Here is a 21814-nt window from a genome sequence, read left to right on the forward strand (position 1 = left end):
GTAAATCTAGGATCTATCAGACTCGAAAATGTGGAATTGGGCTTGGGGATGGGGGGCGCAGTTCAGCAAAGGAGGCAAGGTGTCTTTTGTTATGCACCAAGTACTAAAAGTAGCCAGTTCTGTAGGGACCCTCTAACTGTGGCCACAACCTAAGCTAGAGGGAAGCCCCATGGTGTGGAGCTTTGAAAGGCTGACAACGACAACTGCTTCTTTGTCCCCCAAAGAAGTAGTTAGAAACCATGACTTCAAAGTAGTCACCTTAGCTAGTGAGACCCCATGCTTTTCTCCCATTAATTAACAGCTCTCTGTAAGACATCTTGTTCAGACCCACTGGAAAACTTCAAGTTCAGTGGATGTCTCACCATAAGAAGCTATGACTTCAAATTGTTTCGAAGTGGGCATTGAGGAAGGACTAGGAAAGGACAGATGACTAATGTCAGAAGGAACAGGAGGAAATCTTCGGGTTTAAAGGCTGTTCACACAGGATCTTTGGCCATTGTCTACATGTACTTGCCGTTGACAGGAAGCAAGGAGAAGAGAAGCCAACTGAGATTTTTAGGAAACCACATTGTCAAAGATGCCTCAAGTCTGCCTGGTGAACACCTATGATTTTATCCTGAAAACAAGTCTCAGGCCTCTAGGTCCACACCAGCAGGAAGAAGTCTATGAAATCTGTATATCCCCCGCTAAAGCTACGTTCTTTATTACTTACCCAGGATGAATTCATATGGGATAATTTACAAGGAGATTACCCCAGAGGGCAGTTTCTAGAATCACCAACCAAGTAAGTGGACTGGGAGTCATTGCTGTCTCTATTCAGCTGGATTTGTTATTTGCTATTGCTTAATGACTGCTGAGTGTTTCTTAGTCTTCTACTTTTTAACCTGAAAGTTTATAAATCTTGGTTATCCTGTCTCTTCTCCACTGCTGTATAATGAGTGTGTTGGGAAATGACTCATCTTTGAGGTTTGGGCTTTCAGTAAATAACAGTTTAAAAACTAAGTGTTTTTTAAAGTCCTTACTATTTAAAATAGAAGATTATTCTGAAGAAGGAAGACCCTAGAATGAGAAGAAACGTGTTCTGGACTCAAAATATTATTCAGCTATATTAGCAAGGACTGAGGTCTTAAAGGGGCTCCAGATACTAGTAAGAATCATAGTGTTATCCTCTTTCTCATCTGTTGGATGTTTTTCTTTTTGAACATGTGGTTGATGAACTGGGAGAAGGGAAGTGGTCTAGAGAGAATTAGGGTGGGTGTGTAGATAGGATACAGGTGGCCATTCAAGATGGGGAATGGTCACCTGTGAACAGAAACCATGTTGATCTCTCTGTTCTGTTTGCCCCTCTTCACTGCTCCTTATCATGCCCTCCTACTTTGGCTCTATCAAAGTGGCCCCATCCTTCTCCTTCTCAACCCAAATCTACGGCATAGTTAATCCAGAGGACAGTTAAGGTGCAAATGAAAGTGGCTCAAACCCCTTTGCAGGTGTGGGGAAGGAGTTTGGATTAGGCAGTGGATGGGCTGGAGGTGGAGGTGAGAGGAGCTTGTGGCTTCCCTAATGAGCTCCGATTCAGAGCTCATACTTCTGCCAATCATCTCCAACCCAGAAGTGCTGTCTCATCCCTTTGGTTCCCTTAATACCTACTCAACCAACCAACCAACCAAATCAATCAAATCAGTCGATCAATCAGTCAAAACCAAGATCTTTGTGGGTGTAGCAGAAGGCAGAGGGAAGTCAAGGTCTTTTTCAAAGTAATGCAAATAACTTAAAAACCTCAGAATTCTCAAGGCTAGAGAGACTTGGCCATTTCTGCTAACTCAGGTTCTAACACTACCTTCCCCCCTCCCCTCCTATTGTTTCTTCGGTCCCTCGATCCTTCTCTTCCTGCCTACCTCTCAAGAGTAATCATCTCACCCTACTAATTGTGCCCATATTTGAACGCAGAACAATTCAGCCTTCACTCTATTCTCCCCTCTTCTTCCAGACTCTGGGTCTGATTTATCTTTTTACACTCAATAACCTATTAAGAAATTATAATAAAGACTATTCCTCCCTAAGAAGAATTCTGAGGTAGCTGTTAATTATCCTTTAACCCTCTTACACACAGTTAAAAGGGTTGTTGTTGTTTTGATTTTAGCTTTTACTTATTGTTAGAATGGCTATTGTTTTGGTAAATAGTACTCATAAAAATTTGTCCAAAAACTCAGAAAAGTACAAATAAGTGAAAAATTTGTAGCCTCTAAAACTCAGTATCTCTTAAGGACAGTCCCCACTTCTCCCATGTCTCATTCATATCTTTCAACCTCCCCTCTCTAAGCAAAGGATCATTGGCTTGACTTTTTAGGGCTGCCTCACTTAATTTTAGAGAAATATAGATCCTGTTTGAGATCCAAGGAGGCATTTGTCAGCATTAAGGGCCTCCCTTAGCTCCACCTATGCCCCCAATATTTAGCAGGTGTTCTTCATAGTTTGTGGTTTGGGATTGTAGCTGTTTCCTTGCTTCATTCGTGATACGGAGATTTTTTCCTTCTATTTTTGTTCCATGTATTGTTTTCATTGGACTTTTAGGAAGAGGAATGGCATAAGTGTTTTTACTCTGCTGTCTTTAACAAGAAGACCAAGGTTTTAAAGTAATTATGTGTCTGCTTTTAATTTTTTTACTTCAAAAAAACGTTACGAGAAGAAGGTATTCAAAACTCCAGTTAATTTTCAGTTGTTTAGGTGGCTGATAAAGAGGAGCTTCCCTGAACTGCAGTCAGTTCCTTTCTGAAGATGGCCTTCCCATGGCACTGGTACCCTGGTTAGAATTTTCCCAGGGAGAGATGGCCTAGCTCCCTGAGAGCTATCACCATAGATTGCCCATGCGGAGAGAGCAGACCGCAAATTACACCAGCTGCAAACACTTACATAGCACATGTAGGGAGGATACATGCCCAGAGAATCTGATGCCCAGAGACTGAGAGGACTCATACCTCAGCTGCAGAACAGCAGGAGCCTGCAGAGGAAGACAACCTGCGAGTTACACGTTCCTCCCCCTGCTCCATGAGGATCCATAAACTTCTCCATCATCCAGATGCCACCTTGAGAAGAAGGGAGAAGGGAGAGCTTCAGAAGGTAGAGAATTGTCTCTGACAGGGAACTTCAATGGTTGAACTGCATGAATACGCCCCCCCCTTTTTTTCACCCTGAAAGAGGCTGTTTAGCAAATTTATTTCTGCCGTCTGTAGGAATGAGAGCTTCAGAGTGAGATTAAATCAGTTATAGAAAACAAATACATAAGCTACTGTTTTGGTACATCTGATCTGTAAGATGTAAATCTTGACCCTACAACATTTGCGGTGTCATCTCCATCTTTCTTCAGGAAGCAGCCTGCTAGAATGAAAACTGCATGGGACTGGGAGCTGACCTCAGTGTAGTCCTGGCTCTGCCACAAACTAGCTGGCTGATGTTGGTTAAAACAATCTTCTAGTTCTAAATTTCATCAACTCTAAAAATGCAGGGGTTGGAGCAGATCCATGATTTTCAAAGGGTCTTTTTATTTATTTATTTTTTTAGCTGTGCCCTTTTACTTAGATGGACAATGTGTAAAACAGATACAGTTGGAGTTTGCTCTGGCAAGTGGGGAGGAGGTGTCTGGGACCACATGTTATGGGGAGCCCCTTGGGCGCCCCCAGGAGTTTCTAAGTCACTACTGAAGACTATGATCTCTGGTCCTTTTTGATTCTAATCCTCAATGATCCAATATCTGCCCAAGGCCAGAAGTAGCTGGCAGCAGCATGCAATCTGTTCTGTGGTCCACGGGCATCTGAGGAGTTTGGTGCTAACTTGTGTTTTGGGGGAGAAGACAATTATCTTACTGTTAAAACAAAAAAATTCCCGGAACTTCATGATGGGTAGAAGTTCCCCCATTTACAACCAGGGGGAAAAAAGCTTGAGGTAACCCATGAACTAAAAACTGGGTCACCATTGTGTGATTAACATGGCAGAGTCATGTCCAAGACTCAGCAACCATTTAGCATTTCATATACGCTGGGTACTCTCTCTGTCATCTGATTGAGTCCTGATAGCACCCCAAGAGGTAGGTATGATACTCATTTTACAGATAAGAAGAGCAGGTTAAGTAACTTGCTCAAATATCACACATTATTACAGAGAATAACAACTTTTTTAAAAAACATTTACTGTCATAAATAAGATGTTCACATATACTATCAGTGAACCCAAACCATGGAACTTCTCATCCCACAGAACCTACCGTTCAGTGACTCTCAGAGCATTTTTGCACATGAAATGGATAAGGAAAATGTTTGAGACAAACAATCTGAATTTTAAATGCAGACCAAAAATCCTTGCAGTGGTGAAGAAAGCCTGTGGGTATTTCAGGGAGGTTTACCAAGAAAGCAGGCATCTTCCCCTCCACTTTATGGACTTACATTTTAAGAAGCTCAGCCATTCCAGTCCATGCAGAAAAATACTCTCAGAGGAATATTTACAATGTGGATCTTATATTAAACATTTGGTTTTATAAACTTAAATATTTGTAAAAGCATATGTGGAATAAATTTTAGTCCACAAACTGAAGTGTGCAAAACATATCAATTTCTTTCTTTCTTTAAATCAGCTTAGTTTTCTGACTCTCAGGCACCATCCTTCCTCTGAGATGGCAAGAATTGCTATGTCCTCCTTGTTGGGAACCCCTCTCCTTCCGAGACTCACACCAGAACCCAGAAGGTTTACTTGGAATGAAGACAATTGAGGAAGGGCCTCTACTCTCCAGTCTTTTAAGGTACCATTGTTGTTGCTCTGTGGAGCCCACAGTGGGGCCCTGGATTTTGGCGGCACCATTTGGGGTTAGGAGACTTTGCAGAGGGTGCCCCCCTCTAGGCGCATCAAGAAGTCATCTCCTCTGGGCAGGGGTAGCTGCATGGCCATGTGACTGTGTAGTTTCACAGGGCTCCATGCTCAGCAGAGCCCTGAATTTGTTCTAGTGCTCTGCTGTGGCCATCTTGAAATTTGAACAAGGGCCACCATGGTTTCATTTTGCACTGAGTCCCCCAAATTGCATAGCTGATCCAGCTCCAGGTTTAAGTCACCGCCGCCTCTGCTCACCTTCTCTGCAGAGCCTGCAGTCTTGTTCCTCTACCTCCTTAAGATGAAGAGCTTCTCTCTCTGACTCTCTGTCCTCCAAAGCCTCATCCCTCTTCCTTAGAGTCTGGAGCACTTGTTATTTCTTCAGTGGCCATAGGCCTTTGCAACAACGCAAGAAGAACTACAGACTTTTCAGGGGCGTCTGCCTTCCGTCCTGCAAAAATCCCTGAGGCAAGGAAGCACACAAAGGACTGGTTCCTACTTGAAATGAGAAAAGAAGACAAAACAAGTATGTGGGGAGAAAAACAATACCTTATTTGTCAATAACTTATTATGTCACATGTATAGTTGTGTTTTAGTTAACCCTAAGTTATTTTCATGATCAGTTTTGATGATTTTGGCCTATAAAATGGGGTCTCTAGGACCAGAGCCCCAACACATATTGCTGCACCCATAAAAAGCAAGGCACAGAGATCTAAAATGGGTTTCGCTATTAGTAGAGCGATCATATACATTCTAGCTTAAACTGGGACATTTTTGAAAGGGACACTATTAATGGTTACACAGGAGCATTAAGAGTGAACTGGGGCCACTATGGACACACAGGGATACATGGTCCCCCCTGTACAGAGTCAGGATTTGAACAAGTCTGTGTGGAGCCCACTGTCTTTTGATATTAATTAGAATAATCTGTAGCCAGTTCAACCAACTGCCATGAGTGCTTTATCTCACATCCATTCAGTTGTGGTCCTGTTGACATGGCCTGAGAAAGACTAGGTTCACAACCAGAGAATTTTATTCATGAAAAGCCCAAGAGCTGCATTCCTCAGTTGCAATTGGCCAGTGCTCCAGGCATGAATGGGGGAAGTTTCATCTTCAATATTTACTAAAAACAGACGCTGAAGTTTGAGAAGCAAATGTAAAGTGCTCATTCCAAAAGCCTTTTTATATACATGTTAAATCAGTTTGTGGGAAAAAGACCACAGAGATTGTTTAAACATTCATACTGATGACACAACTGTTCGAAAATATGCAGTTCCTTGTAGTTATATGTGGAATTAACTGCATATGGAGGAAGTCATCTTTTGAAACTGGATTAAAAGGAAATAGTTCATAACTCAGTGATATCAACATGCACACCATTGTGCCTGGGACTCAGCTTCACCTAGTCTTTCTTATCTCAGCCACTGTCTGAAGACATTGCTTTCTTGCTTAAGGCATCACAACTGAAGTATGTAGCTCTGTGAAGGAAAAAAAAAAAAAAATTCTGGGTCCAGAATGGAAGCGATGTCACTTCACCCCATGTGGTACTGTTGGGAGTCTCTTTCTGACCTTGGATTCTGGAGTTCAGCTCACGTGTGTCCGCCCCTTTGTGGAGGATGCAAAGAGCTGGTCCCTCTCTACGTTTCAGTTCCTTCAGAGTAATGTAGCCAGTGTTTGGGAGCACAGTTTCCTCCCTCATCACACATCACAGTTCAATATTCAGCCTTAAATGAATTACCCAGAGTTCTTAGCAGGGCATCTTGTTAACCACAAAGCAGTTAGAGGGCTATGTTTAGAGAGAAACGGCTTATCTCTTTCACTCCAAGGCAAATCAGCAGTCATTTCCTAGAGATGGTCTTAGCATGGCTCTGGGGCTCCAGTTTCCCTACGATACAATCAGCCCTCAACCAAGGCTACATAAAGTGGTGGCACTCCCCCGTATGTCTTACTCATGGCAGTAATCACACTTTTAGTACATCTGTTGTTTTTAAATTTCCAGTCCCTATTAATTCTTCCTTTTTTTCTTTTTTAAGATATGAGGAGTTGAGAATACCCATATTCACTTTGAAGTACCCTCACTTAAATGAGAGATTTGGGAAAAAAATCGAGACATGAGGCAACCCTGAAAATATGAATAAAAGAATATAAATATTTCTCTAGCCTCTCTAGTCTTCATTAAAATACACAAGAGGAAGAAACTGGTTTGCCCTTCTATATTTAATTTGGACTCTGACCTCTTTGAAAACTTCAGCAATATGATTAATTTTAGCTTATCTTCTGGAATGTCTCTCTACCTATAAATAAGTCTATTCATCTTCAGAAGAGCATAAATATCCCTCCTGTTTTACAGTTATTTTAAAATATCTCTTACATATAATTGTAATGGGATCTATTTCCAGGACAATAGCTAAGTATCAGTTACATTTCCATCATGCTCTATTAGTTTCATGGTTGGAAAACTTAAGGAAAAATAAGTCTCTTTGGATGAATATGAATCCAGCGTTAATCGGAGTAGCATGAATAATTCAAAGAGCAAAGAGACCCTGATATTCGATCTAACAAGACCAAAAAGAATAAGAAAAGAGAAGAGAAGGAGACAGAGAAGGGAAGGGAGAGAAGAAAAAGAAGAGGAGGAAAAGAAGGAGAGCTTGGGAGCTTTTAACTTCAGGTAAAGGGATAAAAAATTCCTTTATTACATTTTTTATGTTATCCCACATAAGGTTGGAAAATCAGAAGAGCCTTTGCTACACTTCATTAGTGTCTGATTTTCCACTTTTCTATCTCCCAGAGCCTGCAGGTTCATGTGAGGTCCACGTAGCCACATAGGAAAGCGCTTTGCCTACATGAACACACTAAACCCAGCATTGCATTATTTGATGCCTTGAGGCAGGGGATGTTAAAAATTATTTCCAGTGTGAAGTTATCTTCAAATAATTAATAGTACTTACAACAATAATCTATGCTTCAAACTGGTGATAAAAGCAGCCTGTTCAAGGAGAGATGGCATATTCAGCTATTAAAAATCATATTGCTATGGGAAAAAGTTAAGTATCTGATATTTCTAGGGCCACAATTCATTTCCTATATTTGAATTCGAACCTTTAAAATGAAAACTTACACATGGAGAATTACACTTGGGACTCACACATGGGAAATGAATTACCAGTTTTTTTGCTTTCTAGGACAATCCCCCATTGGAAGAACGGACTTTCCATCAGGAGACAAAGGACATGCTTTTCTCCGGAGAAATATCTCCCCATTGATAAATAATGAGCAAACGCAGAACACTTAAGTAGTGTTCCCGCCAGTAGTGCGAGCCGTGTCAGCACTAACCAGCTGGTCCTTGTCTCTTTTGCAGTCAAAGAAAATGGGAACTCAGCATGTATCCGAGTTCCCAAGGATAGGAAGATTCGAGCTGCCAGGTGTGCACGTGGGCAGAATGCCCAACTCCAGGTCATCTTACAAAAAACCTTGCTCAGGCATGGCCAGCAAAGGAAAGCAAGCAAAAGGCCACCGTTGCTATTTCTGCAACATGGTTACTCTCTGCAAGACATCCTTGTGGTGGTTTTTTTTTTTTTTTTTTTTTTTTCCCCCCAGTTGTTAAATAAACGTTCAGGGAGCACATTAGAGTCATGAAAGAAGGTTGGAATGGCGGGCAGTTCAAGTGTCGTGATTTCTACCATTCATGAAATCAACACAATTCTTTCAGTAATCAAAGGTGCGTTCAGAGGAACCAAGAATGTGGCAGGCAGGGGTATTGAGTGAGGAACTGCCAAATAACTGTCACCTTTGGCCCATTTGCTTCTATCTACACCATCTAGGAACGGGGATCGTATTTATTAACACACTTTTCAGGCAGAGCTTTCAAGTATTCGCATGTAATTATTGCGGAGCAAATCTTGGGCAATCCACTTTGCTTTTGTCTAACCCAGAAACGTAAACTGGAATGAGAGTGATTTTCTGCATAATTTGATCCAATGGAAGAATACTCTGGCGTCACGTGGTGATGTCAAGGTTCTTGCAGCTCATGCCTTAGAACCCAGTTACATGGGAGACCATGTTTGAACAATGTCCTTTAAAGAATTCAGTAACTAAAACCCACTGGAAATGAGCCAAGACAAGCCTCTTGAATGCCAAATTCCACTCTAGTGGGTCAAGTTATTGGATGGCTCAAATGAATTTGGGCCAGGAAAAAAAGGGCCTCCTTTCCCTCAATAGTTGGTTTTTTGTCTGAATTATCCAGATAATGGCTTTACTTTTCAACTTTCTTTTGCCTGCATGGAGTAGAAAGGCAACGCTACTTTTTTGTCTTTTGTTGTAATAGAATTATTACCTGTAATTCTCAGAAGTCATTCTCATGAAAATGGGTAACTTTTGTATATATCAAAAAGAGCCACCTAATTTATAATAGTGATTTATGCTTTTATAATTTTTTTATTTGTTCATTGTGATTCATTCAGCAAATATTTACTGGACAAACAAAAGACATATTATCCTTATGTATCATGCCCATTGTTTCAGAAATCTACCAGCTGAAAAATCTCTTAAGGATTATGAAGCACCAGGAAAAGGTGAAAAAATTTTGGAAAAGTTTTCCTGCAGAGGCTATGTTTTTTTAAAAACAAAAAATTCACCTCATAAGGCTCATGTATACTTTGAAGCTGACTTGGCACCTTTTGCTTGAAAAGATTTCAGGTATTAACATTTAATCCTGACTTTAGTCCCCACACCCCAGATACACTGTATCTCTCCTTGAAGACTGGAGAAGTGGAAACCTTTATATTGTGACTTTTCCTTCACTGGATGATCATTTAGATCCAGGACACTTGTCTCTGACCTACTCAACTCACCAGGTCATCCTGTAAAGTCAGAAAATATGAAATAAGGCTACAGGGAAGGTGGAGTTTTCTTTCTGTCTCACCTCTCATTTCCGCTCTCCCAATTCCCCTTCCCAAACTCAGCAGACCATTTGAAAAAGAAAGCAACTCATACTCCAAGGTAACCCATATGTTATGTATCTCTTTTTCTGCTTTGGTACTGATCACTGCTGTCTTGGCTCTTATAATAATAACAACAAATAACAAATAGATATCTCCCTGCTGAATAAAAGAAGCTATGTTACCCAAGGGTCAGAGGGAAGGAAGTTATGTCCTGAGGATGCTAAGTTTTGATGTTAGGTTTGAGGATCCTTTTGAGGGCTTTAAATATGGTCTTCAGTGACCTGGCAGTTGGGAATTGAGGGAAGAGGGTGGACAGTCACAGGTACATGACAATAATGCTTGGAGACTCAACTGTTATTTGCCTGGGTGTGTTACTGCTCTCATGAGCGAGAGCTACGCAACTCCAGCTCTTCAGAAGGGGTCAAGCAGAGGACAGAAAATGTTGTGGGGAGATTCAAGCATCAGATGAGTAGATAGACTGGATGATCGTAAGTTGTATGAATTCCAATTAAAATTTTTGTTTATTGTTGCAATTTTTCATCCTTTGTTTATGGGAGAGAATGTAAAATATAATGCACATATAGAAAAGTACATAAATCAAACCCCTGCAAAATCACCATTTAGGTAAAAAACAGAACATAGCCAGCACCTCAGAAGTCTCTCCATGACCCTTAATGATCACATGCCCACCATTCTGACTTTTATGGTAAACCCCTCTTTCTTTTAATAGATCTATTCCTTAAATATGGATCTCTAAGCAATATGGTTTAATTTGTTTGTTTTCTAAACTTTATATAAGCAGAACTAAATACTTGTGTGTTTTGCTATTTTTATTCAGTTTTCTGTTTCTGATTGGCCCATGCTGTTAGATATAGTTGTCCTTCATTCATTTTTGTGGCCGGATTCAGATTAAGTTTGACAGGTGAAGGCTTAGGCAAGTCCTGAGCCCCCGTGACTTAGTACTTCAGCGGGACTGGTTACTTGTGTCCAGGGTTCTGTTGCAGAGAACAGAATCCTCTCTAGGTAGAGATTTACTGCAGGTTTTTAAGTGGCATGTAGATCGTTGAAAGGGCAGACAGTCTCTAGGGGGACCTTTTGGTAACCTTCCTCCCCTCTCCCCAGTCCCACCACAGTACTTGGCACCCACACATCTCCTGCCACTCAGAACTTGGTCACCGCCTTGACCTTGAAGCCACTGCAATCAGAAGCTTACATGAGTAAGAAGGTACCATGCTTACAAAGCCACGAATGCTGCAGATTCCAGACCATTCTATGATACAAACTTCACCAGCAAAAATGGACACCCCTTGCTTTTCTTCTTGATACCTGTGAAAAGCACCTATGCTAATGACTAAACCTCTGTTGTCATTGCCAAGAAAGACCAAACACTTCCATGACACACTTGCCAGCAGAAATAGCAAAAGCAATACAAGAGCATTGGGTGTGCAGAGCCAAAAACACCTGGAACGTTAGCTGAAGTGGGTGGAAAATGCAGTCTTTAGCTTTCTAGCCTCTGTTATACAGGAAAGCACATTACGGCAATGGCTTTCACTCTGGGGATCAGGACTCATCATTAGTGAATCATGAAAGCACTGAAAGAAATAAAATAGAATAAAAATTTCAGAGGGCATCAGCGTAGTAAGGGTAAGTTATGTTTTGTGCAACACACACATACGCATGTACTGCACTGCAATGTAATATGTTTTTCTTTAAAAAAAAGTTTGAAAGCCGCTACACTGGAAGGGGAGTGGAATAGATGCTAAGTGCCAATCAACCATAACCACCACACTCCTAACTGTTGAACATGGATGTAATAAATGTGTTCAATAATGAGACACTTGGCAAGTCTTGCTGGCCAGTGTAATCTAACAATCCACTCTGGAGCATCTTTGTGTCTGGATTACCCTTTTAGCCCGACCAATTCAGAGGCATGAGGCAATGCTGGCAGCTTGGATCAAGTCCCCTCCACAGATTCCTTAACTTCAGCTAAGATCATCTCCAGAAAAGAGATGATCTTGGCAATCTGTGTGTTGGAAAGAACTGGGAGAGTGCTATGACTACTGCCACAGGTGTTTGTGTCTACCTGCCCCCCTTTTCAAGGCATCCTCTGCGAATCCCAAAGTGATCTTTCTGAAACACAAATCTGATTATTTCACTCTGTTTTAAAGTATTCAGTAGCACCCTCTGACTTATAGCAGTGATCTCCAAACTTGAGGTGTTTGTTAAAATACAGACTCCCAGATTTTCCTCAGAGATTCTAATTTAAATAACATTGTGATGGGGTCTGGGAAACTGCACTATTAGTAGGAACCCCTAGTGAATAAAAAATCCAGACTCCTTAGCATGTTTGGTCCCGTACCACGCTGGTCCCGCCTCAATTTTTCCTGCCTTGCCACCAATCCCCCTTCCCTCCTGCACCCTCCCTTCTTGCGGACAGTGAACTACTTCTGTGTCCTTTGTACTTTATGCTTTTATACCTACATTATCACATGCTGTTTCTTCTAACTGGAACATTCTACTTATCCTCACTCTCATCAAATATCTCCCAAGCTTCCATTCACCTTAAAGGACCCAGCTCCAATATTACCTCTCTAGGAAACCTTCTCTTATATGCAAATAAAGTTTATGTTCCTTTGATACTCCACATATTTAATACTTACCTGCATTATAATACATTGTTGTATTATAATCACCTTGAATTGCAATTACTTGTTGACATTATTTTCCCTATAAAAAGCAGGAGCGTATTAGATATAAGCACTGTCTTATGTCTTTTTTTTTTTTTTTTTTTTTAATCTCCACAGCCTGGCACCATGTAAAAGTACTTTCAATACTTACTCAGTGAATGGATGATAGATGGATTGATAGATGGATTGTTAAATGAAAAGAACTGCTTCTCTAAGGTATGGTTTCTCTTTTGATATTGGTCTTCAACAGAGGTTAGAACTGTTGCTGCTGGAACAGCTGATCTTCTGTCAGGGTAGCTGATGCCTTTGGAAAACAAAATGAACTACATGTTAAGACCGCGTTCTATGGATTCAGCGTGAGTCATCCATAGATGTCAGGCTGGTGGGTGGAGGTTCGATTAGGAGCTAAACATTGGTGCTGTCTCAAAATATCTTCCCACAAAATGCTTATCAGTCACAAGAGGAAAAATGGTGACTTTATAGTGGAGAAACTTGGTGGATATCAACTTGATCCAGTGAACAATAACCTCACTTGTTGTGGGACAGATTAACCTTGTGTGTCTCTTGATGTGATATCCCAAGAAAAGCATATCATAGCCTTTCGCTGCAAAGAAAATATGGCCTGATTCTGGACATGAGACAAACTCAGGTAAAGGAATATCTACAGACTGAAAAGGTGGAAAGACTAAAAAATGATTCCAGATTGAGTGATATTGGAAATCCATTACAATTAAATGCAATGCATGATCTTGGATTGGCTACTGGACCAGAAAAAAAGAGACATTGTTGGGATAGTTGGAAAAACTTGAGAGTGTTCTGTGAACTGGATGGTAGAGTTGTGTTGATATTGTTTTCTGATTTTGGTTGTACTGTGGTTGTGTAGGAGACTGTCTTTGTTTTGGAAAGATAGACACTGGAGGAAGTGAGAGTGATGAATCATTGGGCCTGCAGTTACTGCTTAAATGGTTTAAAAAAGAATTATGATAATATATATGTGTGTCTATCTATCTATCTATCTATCTATATATACATGGAGAGAGAGAGGTAGAACAAATATGGTAAAATGTTAATAATTGAGAAATCTGGGTAAAGAGAATATGGGAGTTCTCTGCACATGTCTTAAAATTTTTCTGTATTTTTGAAATAATTTCAGAATAAATTATTGGCTTCCTCTTGTGGCTGAGATAGAATGACAGGGATCAAATTTACCTTCTTGCCTCAAACAACTGCCAAGGCAACTTGAATTTGTAAGATAGAGTACCTGGGTCAGAGGAGAGAGCTGCATAGCGAACTCTGGAGATCTGCAGAGACCCTAACCCTAACCCTAACCCTAACCTTTGAGCATTTAGCAGGGTACTGATCAGCTTATGTATATGAGAAAACTGTCCAAGATTGGAGAAAACATTAACAAAAATGTATTCAACGCTCATAAAGGACCAGTTACAGTGTCTGTTCCCACCAGCCAGACTGAAAAACCTCATAATTCATGGGATATTGGGTAGAGTAGTTAGAAGGGTCTTGCCTCAGTACTAAGGGACACATTACCAAGATTAAATGCTGCTCTGGTCCAGGCTAACAAGTCTTAAAAAGCAAGACACAAAATGATCAAAATGTTTCCAAGAAACTTAACTGCATACCACAACAAAGCTTAAGACTGTTTATGGGTATACAAAAATATTTAGGAGCCAACAAGGTAAAATTCACAATGTCTGGTATCCAACAAAAGAGTAATAGGCATTCTAAGAAGCAGAAAAATGTGACCTATAATGAGGAGAATAATCAATCAATTAAAACCTACACAGAACTGACACAGATGTTAGAATTAGCAGGTACAGACATTAAGTTATTATAACTATATTCTGAAAGCCCCCCAAATAGAGATACAGAACATATGAAAAACAAATACAAAAAATTGAACAACTAGAGCTAAAAACTACAATGTCTGAGATGTAAAAAAAAATACACTGGATGGAATTAATAGCAAATTAGACATTACAGAAGAAAAAATTAGTGAATTTGAAAACATAGCAATAGAAGCAATCCAAGATGAAATGCAAAATGAAGATGATGAGCTTCAGTAGCTTTGAGACAACTTTTAACATCTGAATATACCTCTAATCAGAGTCCCCAAATGAGAGGTTGGTGAGAGAGAAAAAAAAAATAGTTGAAGAAATGACTGGAAAGTTCCAAATTTGATGGCATCTAAAAACTACATATCTGAGAATCCTAATGAACTTCAGCACAAGAAACATAAAGAAAACTACACCAAGACATATGGCAATCAAATTTCTCAAAAGTAGTGATAAATAGAAAATCTTAAAAAACAGCTCTAGAAAAACTATATCACATACAGAAGAACAAAGATAGGGAACATCACAAACTCCTCATCTGACACAATACCAGCAAGATGACAGTGGAGAAACACCTTTAAAATACTGAAGGAAAAATAACTATCTACCTAGAAGTTTATACCCAGTGAAATAAAGACTTTTTCAAAGGGAACCCTCTTACACTGTTGATGGGAATGTAAATTGGTGCAACCATTATGGAAAACAGTAGGGTGGTTCCTCAAAAAACTAAAAATAGAGTTGCCATATGATACAGCAATCCCACTCCTAGGCATATATCCAGACAAAGCTATCATTCAAAAAGATACATGCACCTCTATGTTCATACCAGCACTATTTACAATAGTCAAGACATGGAAACAACCTAAATGTCCATCAACAGATGAATGGATAAAGAAGATGTGGTATATATATATACAGTGGAATACTACTCAGTCATGAAAAAGAATGAAACAATGCCATTTGCAGGAACATGGATGGACCTAGAGATTATCATACTGAGCAAAGTAAGTCAGAAGGGAAAGACAAATACCATATGATACCACTTATATGTGGAATCTAAAATATGACACAAATGAGTGTATCTACAAAACAAAAACAGACTCACAAATATAGAGAACAGACTTGTGATTGCCAAGGGGGGTGGTGGGGGAGGAGGAGAGGAAAAAAAGACTTTTTCAATCACCTAAGAGCTGAAAGAATTTATCACCAGCAGCATCTCAGTATAAGAAATGTTAAAGGAAGTCCTTCAAGCAGAAGGAAAATGTTACCAGATGAAAATTTGGATTTACTCAAAAGAATGAGGAGAACCATACATGGAAACTCTGGGGAAATAGATTATTTTATTATTATTTAAACTCCTTTAAAATATTCGATTATTTAAACAAAAATTACAGCTATGTGCTATGGGGCATACGTATAAGTAAAATGGATAAAAGCAATATCATAAAGGCTAGGAAGGGAGAAATGGAAGCATACTATATAAATGGATAATATGGGAATATGTTGAACAATTCTATGTCAATAACTTCAACAATGTAGATGAAATAGATAAATTCCTTGAAAGACACAAACTACCAAAGTTCACAAAAGAAGAAATATATAACCTCCTTAGCATTATATGTATTTTAAAAATTGAATTTGTAGTTAAAAACCTTCTCATAAAGAAATTCCAAGTTTAAGTGGCATCACTACCAAATATTTAGGGAATAAATAATACTAATTCTACATAAACTCTTCCAGAAAACTGAAGAGAAGGAAATACTTCCTATCTTGTTCTGTGAGCCCACTACCAAAACCAACCAAAGACATTACAAAATAAGAAAACTACAGATCAAGATTCCTCATGAACATAGATAAAAAATTTGAAACTAAATTTTAGAAAATCAAATCCAAGCATATATGAAAGGCATAGTACATCATGACCAAGTGAGGTTTATTCCAAGAATGCAAATTTGGCTTAACGTTAAAAATCAATCAGCGTAATTCATCATATTAACACAAAAAAAGAAAAACCATATCATCATCTGAATATATGCAGAAATAGCATTTGACAAAATCCAGCATCCATTCCTGATGAAAACTCTAAGCAAACCAGTAATAGAGAGAATTTCTGCTTACTCTGATAAAAGACATCAAAGAAAACCTACAGCCAGCACAATACTTAATGATGAAAGACTGAATGCTTTCCCACTACATTCAGGAAGAATAAAAAGATTTGCCTTCTCATACTCCAATTCAACACTGTACTAGAGGTCTGGTCAGAGCAATAAGGCAAGAAAAAATGCATTTATTTTGGAAGGGAAAAAGCAAAATTGTTTTTAATTCAGAATGCATGATTGTCCATGTAGAAAATCTGATAAAAATCTACAAAAACACTCTTAGAACTAACAAGTAAGTTTAGCAACTTTGAAGGATAAAAGACCAGTACCAAAATCATTTGTATTTCTGAATTTCTATATTAATAACTGGAAACTAAAATTAAAAAATGCTATTTAGAATAGCATTAAAAATATAAAATACCTAGGGATAAATCTGAAAAATATGGTAAGCCTTGTACACTAAAACCTATAAAATATTTCTAAGGGAAATGAACTATGACTTAAATAATTGGAGAGATATACCTTATTAATGGGACTTAAGGTTCAATATTATTAAGATGATAATTCTCCCTAAATTGTAGATTCAGTGCAACACCAATAAAAATCTTAGCAAGCTCTTTTCTTTTGATAGAAATTGGGAAAATGATGCTAAAATTCATATAGAAATGCAAAGAACATAGAAAACCCAAAACATCTTTGAAAAAGAAAAAGAATGTTAGATGTCTTATACGACCTTATTATAAAGACTTACTGTAAAGTCTATATAGACTTACTCTGAAGTTAAAGTAATGAGGGCACTGTGGCATTGGTTCACATATAGACAAATAGGTCAGTGAAACAGATCAGAGAATGCAGAAATAGATCCACATATATAACAACTGATGGATTATGGACAAAACAAATGTGGACAAGTAATATTCAACATAGGTGCAAAGGCAATTCAGTGGAGGAAAAATAGTCTTTTCAACAAATTATGCTGGAAAACATTAAAATAAACCCACGAAAACAAAACTTGGATCCACACCTAAAGCCATATTAAAACATGACTTAAATTCATTAACTCAAAATAGATCATAGATTTAAATGTAAACCTAAAACTATAAAAGTATAAAAACATAGACAGGGCTTCCCTGGTGGCGCAGTGGTTTGGAGTCCACCTGCCGATGCAGGGGACACCGGTTCGTGCCCCGGTCTGGGAGGATCCCGCGTGCCGCGGAGCAGCTGGGCCCGTGAGCCATGGCCGCTGGGCCTGCGTGTCTGGAGGCTGTGCTCGGCACCGCGAGAGGCCACAACGGTGAGAGGCCCGCATACCGCAAGAAAAAAAACCAAAAAACAAAAATAAAAAAAACATAGACAAAGATATTTTAGGTAGATACATTACATACATGATCTATAAAAGAAAAAAAAGGTAGTGATGGGGCTTCCCTGGTGGCGCAGTGGTTGCGAGTCCGTCTGCCGATGCAGGGGACACGGGTTCGTGCCCCGGTCCAGGAAGATCCCACATGCCGCGGAGCGGCTGGGCCCATGAGGCCGCAACAGTGAGAGGCCCGCGTACGGCAAAAAAAAAAAAAGGTAGTGATGAATCAGCAGAACCTTCAACATTAAAGACTTGTGCTGTTTACTCAGCTTTACAAGTAAGTATTAAAGTGTTGGACAAAAAAATCCATCCTATGGAAGGTGTCCTGCCCATGTGCTCCATTCCTTCCTGCTGTTTGGGTCCCTGAAGCTGCCCTGGTTCATGTCCTTTCTGAGTCCTGGTTTACATGTTTCTTCAATCCATTGAACATCCCCAAATCTTTCCATTAAGTTCCTTTCTCTGCTCAGAATCTCTTTCCGTTGATTGCAACCAAAAACCCTTAACTGATAACGTCTTGTTAAATTAGATATTCAAATCTTTCCATTTCCCTGGTTAGAGCAAAAGGTGTATCTTTAGATTTCAGTTGAATGAATACAATAACTAAATCTAGATAAAATGACCATGGTTTCCTCTTATGAAACTCAAGAGGAAACAGGTGGTGGGGGGGGAGATATACTGCAATTCCGTACACCCAGGCTGTATTAATGGGAATAATTTGGGGGGAGGGGGTTCTGACTCTGTAAGGTTTTGTTTATCCCCAGTGCCTATCAGTGTGCCTACCACATTCTAGGCATAAAGTCAAAGAGCACACTCACCATATCCTTCCAGCAGCATCACTGCTGTGAGGGTGCCACAATTTGAAGGCTAAATTCTTCATTGGAAAATACTCGGAAGTTATTTTGCCAATTACAGGGAGGTTTTGTTCTTCCGTATCACCCACAAATCATTATCCTTACCTTGCATTCTTGTTAAGTAAATTAAAGTTCTATTGCATGGACTGCCAATGACCTTGCACTGGACTGTCGTTTTATGACCCAACTCTTGGTTTTACTTTCATATGAAAATAATAACCGAGGTTCCCAAATGCCAGATGATTTGAACTAGTACAGCAGTTTTGGCAATTTCTTTTAAAGAAGCATGAACAACATATGCCTTCAAGATTCAAAGCATCTGCTGAAAGCATTTACACTTTGCATCCTTGATCTGCGAGCAGACTGTAGAATAATCCTCTGCCACCTGAGTAGGGGTGGTGTGTCTGGACGCTCTGCAGGTATTATAGAATCTGCATTTCTTGCCCTTAGAATTAGCAAATGCTCTACCTGTATGTGAAAGAGAGCATTTCTAGCAGAAGTGGTCTCTTTAATGTCCAATACACGTAACAATGTAGTTTCACTGTCTTTTGTGAGACCATTACAAATATGAAATCCCATTCAATCAGTAGGTGCATTTTGCTTCAGGCCAAATGTGGCATTCCATCCAAGAAGCCCCTAAAGTGCAGTGTTCAGATGGCAACAAGCTTTCTACCATGAATATAAATAGCAGCCTGCCAACCAGGCTTTTGATTCCTTTTTGGTGAAGTTGATAGCTCTGAACAATGATGATTTTCAGGTAGTCAGTACACTGCTAATAATCCCATGAGCTCATCAAGTAGTCTAGTCTTATGTGAAGCAGAATACTTCTTACTGTGATAAATTGCTGGAGTCCCATAAATGGTCAGAAATGCAGTACACATATATTGAAGGGGCACTAATTTTGTTTGCTTCAAGAGAGTTGAAATGCCTCCCTTTGTCATAGAAATCCCAGAAAACAGGAGAAATGATATCAAGCTTGTTCATATGCCTCCAAACTGTCATTTAAAAAAAATTCACCAGTTCCAGGGTTTGATTATAAGTATTTTTAATGAATGGAATTAATATTCATTGAAGCATTACCAATCATTCTTGAAAATGGATTTGCATTGTCGGTCTTCTAGTTGTGCTTAAGATGACATTTGTGTCCTCAGAAAAGATATTCAACATCTGCAAGTATTACAGGTAGAACTTGACTTCTTCAAAACTCCTCTGGCTCCCTCCATCCACCCTGTAGCCTAAATTTACTGCATCCTGCAAGGTCAGGAAGACAATTAGACCAAGTTTTCCCTCCTTACCGCCAACCCCACCTTCATCGGCCACTGTACTCACTGGCATACGTAATGATAACAGTTCTTTATTTGCCAAGTGTATTTTAAGCCATCAACATATAGAAGCCACTCTTCTGAACCTCCTGTGGCAGCAGTTCCTTAGAATTGCAAAAAAAGGCCATCTGTTGTCTCAACTATCTGTGGAGCTGGAGTGAAGGCTTAACTTAATGCTCTTCAGCAGAGCAATAGGAAAACATCCATCACGCAGTGACAGGTTAGCTCGTCTGCCCCAATGAACGGATGTCTGCAATTGCACACATTAAGGAAACAGAGTTGATCACCCTAAGGATACAATAAAATCTCAGAACTTCAAGCAACTAAGGACTACTGCAAAGGGGCCAGATTCTTCCAGAACGCAAAAGCTATTTGCTAATTGTATATTTGGTGCATTCCACATTCACTTGAAACTCTCAGGCCTTGGTATTGCTGACTGGGTGGGCGCTCTGGGGTCCTTGATGTGTTGGACTTTTGAGTTTTCCATTCCTGAAGTAGAATTAGCAAAATGACTCTGATTGCTCGCCCTGTGGGGAGGCAAGCTGGTTTTGCCTGCCCACATAGAAGACCTGGGAGAGTGGGGAGAGGCAGGCTCCATGATGGGACGGATGCAGGCAGGGTTTCTGTGCAGTTTAGTTTGTAGCACTTTCCTCTGATCTCTGACACTCAAACTTCCTCTTTTTCTCATTTTCTCACTTGCCCAGAAAATAGAAGTCTTCATACAGGATCTTCTTAAATTTCCCACCACTGAACCTGTAAACCTGTTTTTATTCACACTCATTCTTCTCACCTTGTTATAAAAAATAAGCACTGCCAATATTTATTAAGCAATTATGTACCAGGCAGTGTCTTGAATACTTTCCTGATATAAACTCAATTAATTCTCAAGCAGCTCTGTGAGATAGGCAACTGTATGGTCAACAAAATGTTGGTGAGGCCACTCAAGGGCAGAGTCCCAGCAACTTGTTTAGTCACACAGCTGGGAGGTTGCAGAGCCAGGCTTCAAACACAAGTGTTGTGACTGCAGACCCCGTCTTATCTACCACACTGTCCGGAATGAGGAGACCCACCTGCTGTTGATTAATGCCTCGCGCTCTGCTCTCATGTCATCCTTCTGGAAAGATGATTGAGTGTCCACTCCGTGCCAGGCACTGGGCTAGGTCCTGGGGATAGAATAGTACACAAAAATAGGTATTAAAGAAGTAGACACATTAACTCATATGTAATGAATGACAATGATGTGAGAAAGGAATACAAGACTGGGAGCGCACATAATAAAAGGACCTCGACCTAATCGATGAGGCTTCCCAGAAGAAGGGCTATTTATGCTGGACAGTGGAGGGTGGATAGGAGTTACCTTGGGGAAAAGGAGCAAGAACAGTCATTATGGAGGAAAGCAGATGTCAAAGATGAGCCCCCAGCTCACTCACTATTTTTGGAAGAGGACACGTAAGCAATTTCCTGATATTTTCCCTTGACTGGAAGTAATTTTATTATATAGTATTTAATATATTTTGTATATTTAAATAGTTTAACAAATATATAAAAATACATACTAAAATAAATGTATATACAAATATATAGATGAATAGAGATATATGTGCATACACACATGCATGCGTGTGTATGTGTGTGTGTGCATGTGTGTATCTCTATCCAAAAGCAGGAAACCAGAAAACCAACCCTGAAACGTTAAGAAATGTCATGATAGAGAAAAATGAACTAGGGGCCAGAAGTTCATGATTCTAGTACTGGCTCCGCCATTAACAATCTGGGTGACCCTGGCCCTTGGTTTCATGTCTGTAAGACAGAGATGGACCCGCCTTGGTTTAGTCCCCACAGGCACTGCAAGGA

At 39.7% G+C, this 21814-nt stretch overlaps 1 long non-coding RNA gene across 2 annotated transcripts in view; it reads right to left on the bottom strand.

Moving 5' to 3' along the window:
• The window catches only part of LOC113620698 (uncharacterized), a 32096-nt gene extending 10911 nt beyond the window's left edge, over nucleotides 1–21185 (bottom strand). For both annotated transcript variants that reach the window (XR_003432881.1, XR_003432880.1), the window contains exons 1-4: nucleotides 21031–21185; nucleotides 12633–12785; nucleotides 5113–5352; nucleotides 2976–3083 (exon numbers count right to left, since the gene is read on the bottom strand). This is a non-coding gene — a long non-coding RNA (uncharacterized LOC113620698). The remainder of the gene's footprint in view (nucleotides 1–2975; nucleotides 3084–5112; nucleotides 5353–12632; nucleotides 12786–21030) is intronic.
• Nucleotides 21186–21814: the final 629 nt, after the last annotated feature.

This window comes from Aethalodelphis obliquidens, unplaced genomic scaffold (assembly GCF_003676395.1).
Source record: "Aethalodelphis obliquidens isolate GAN/ISIS:26980383/991018 unplaced genomic scaffold, ASM367639v1 scaffold8, whole genome shotgun sequence".
Lineage (NCBI taxonomy): Eukaryota > Metazoa > Chordata > Mammalia > Artiodactyla > Delphinidae > Aethalodelphis > Aethalodelphis obliquidens.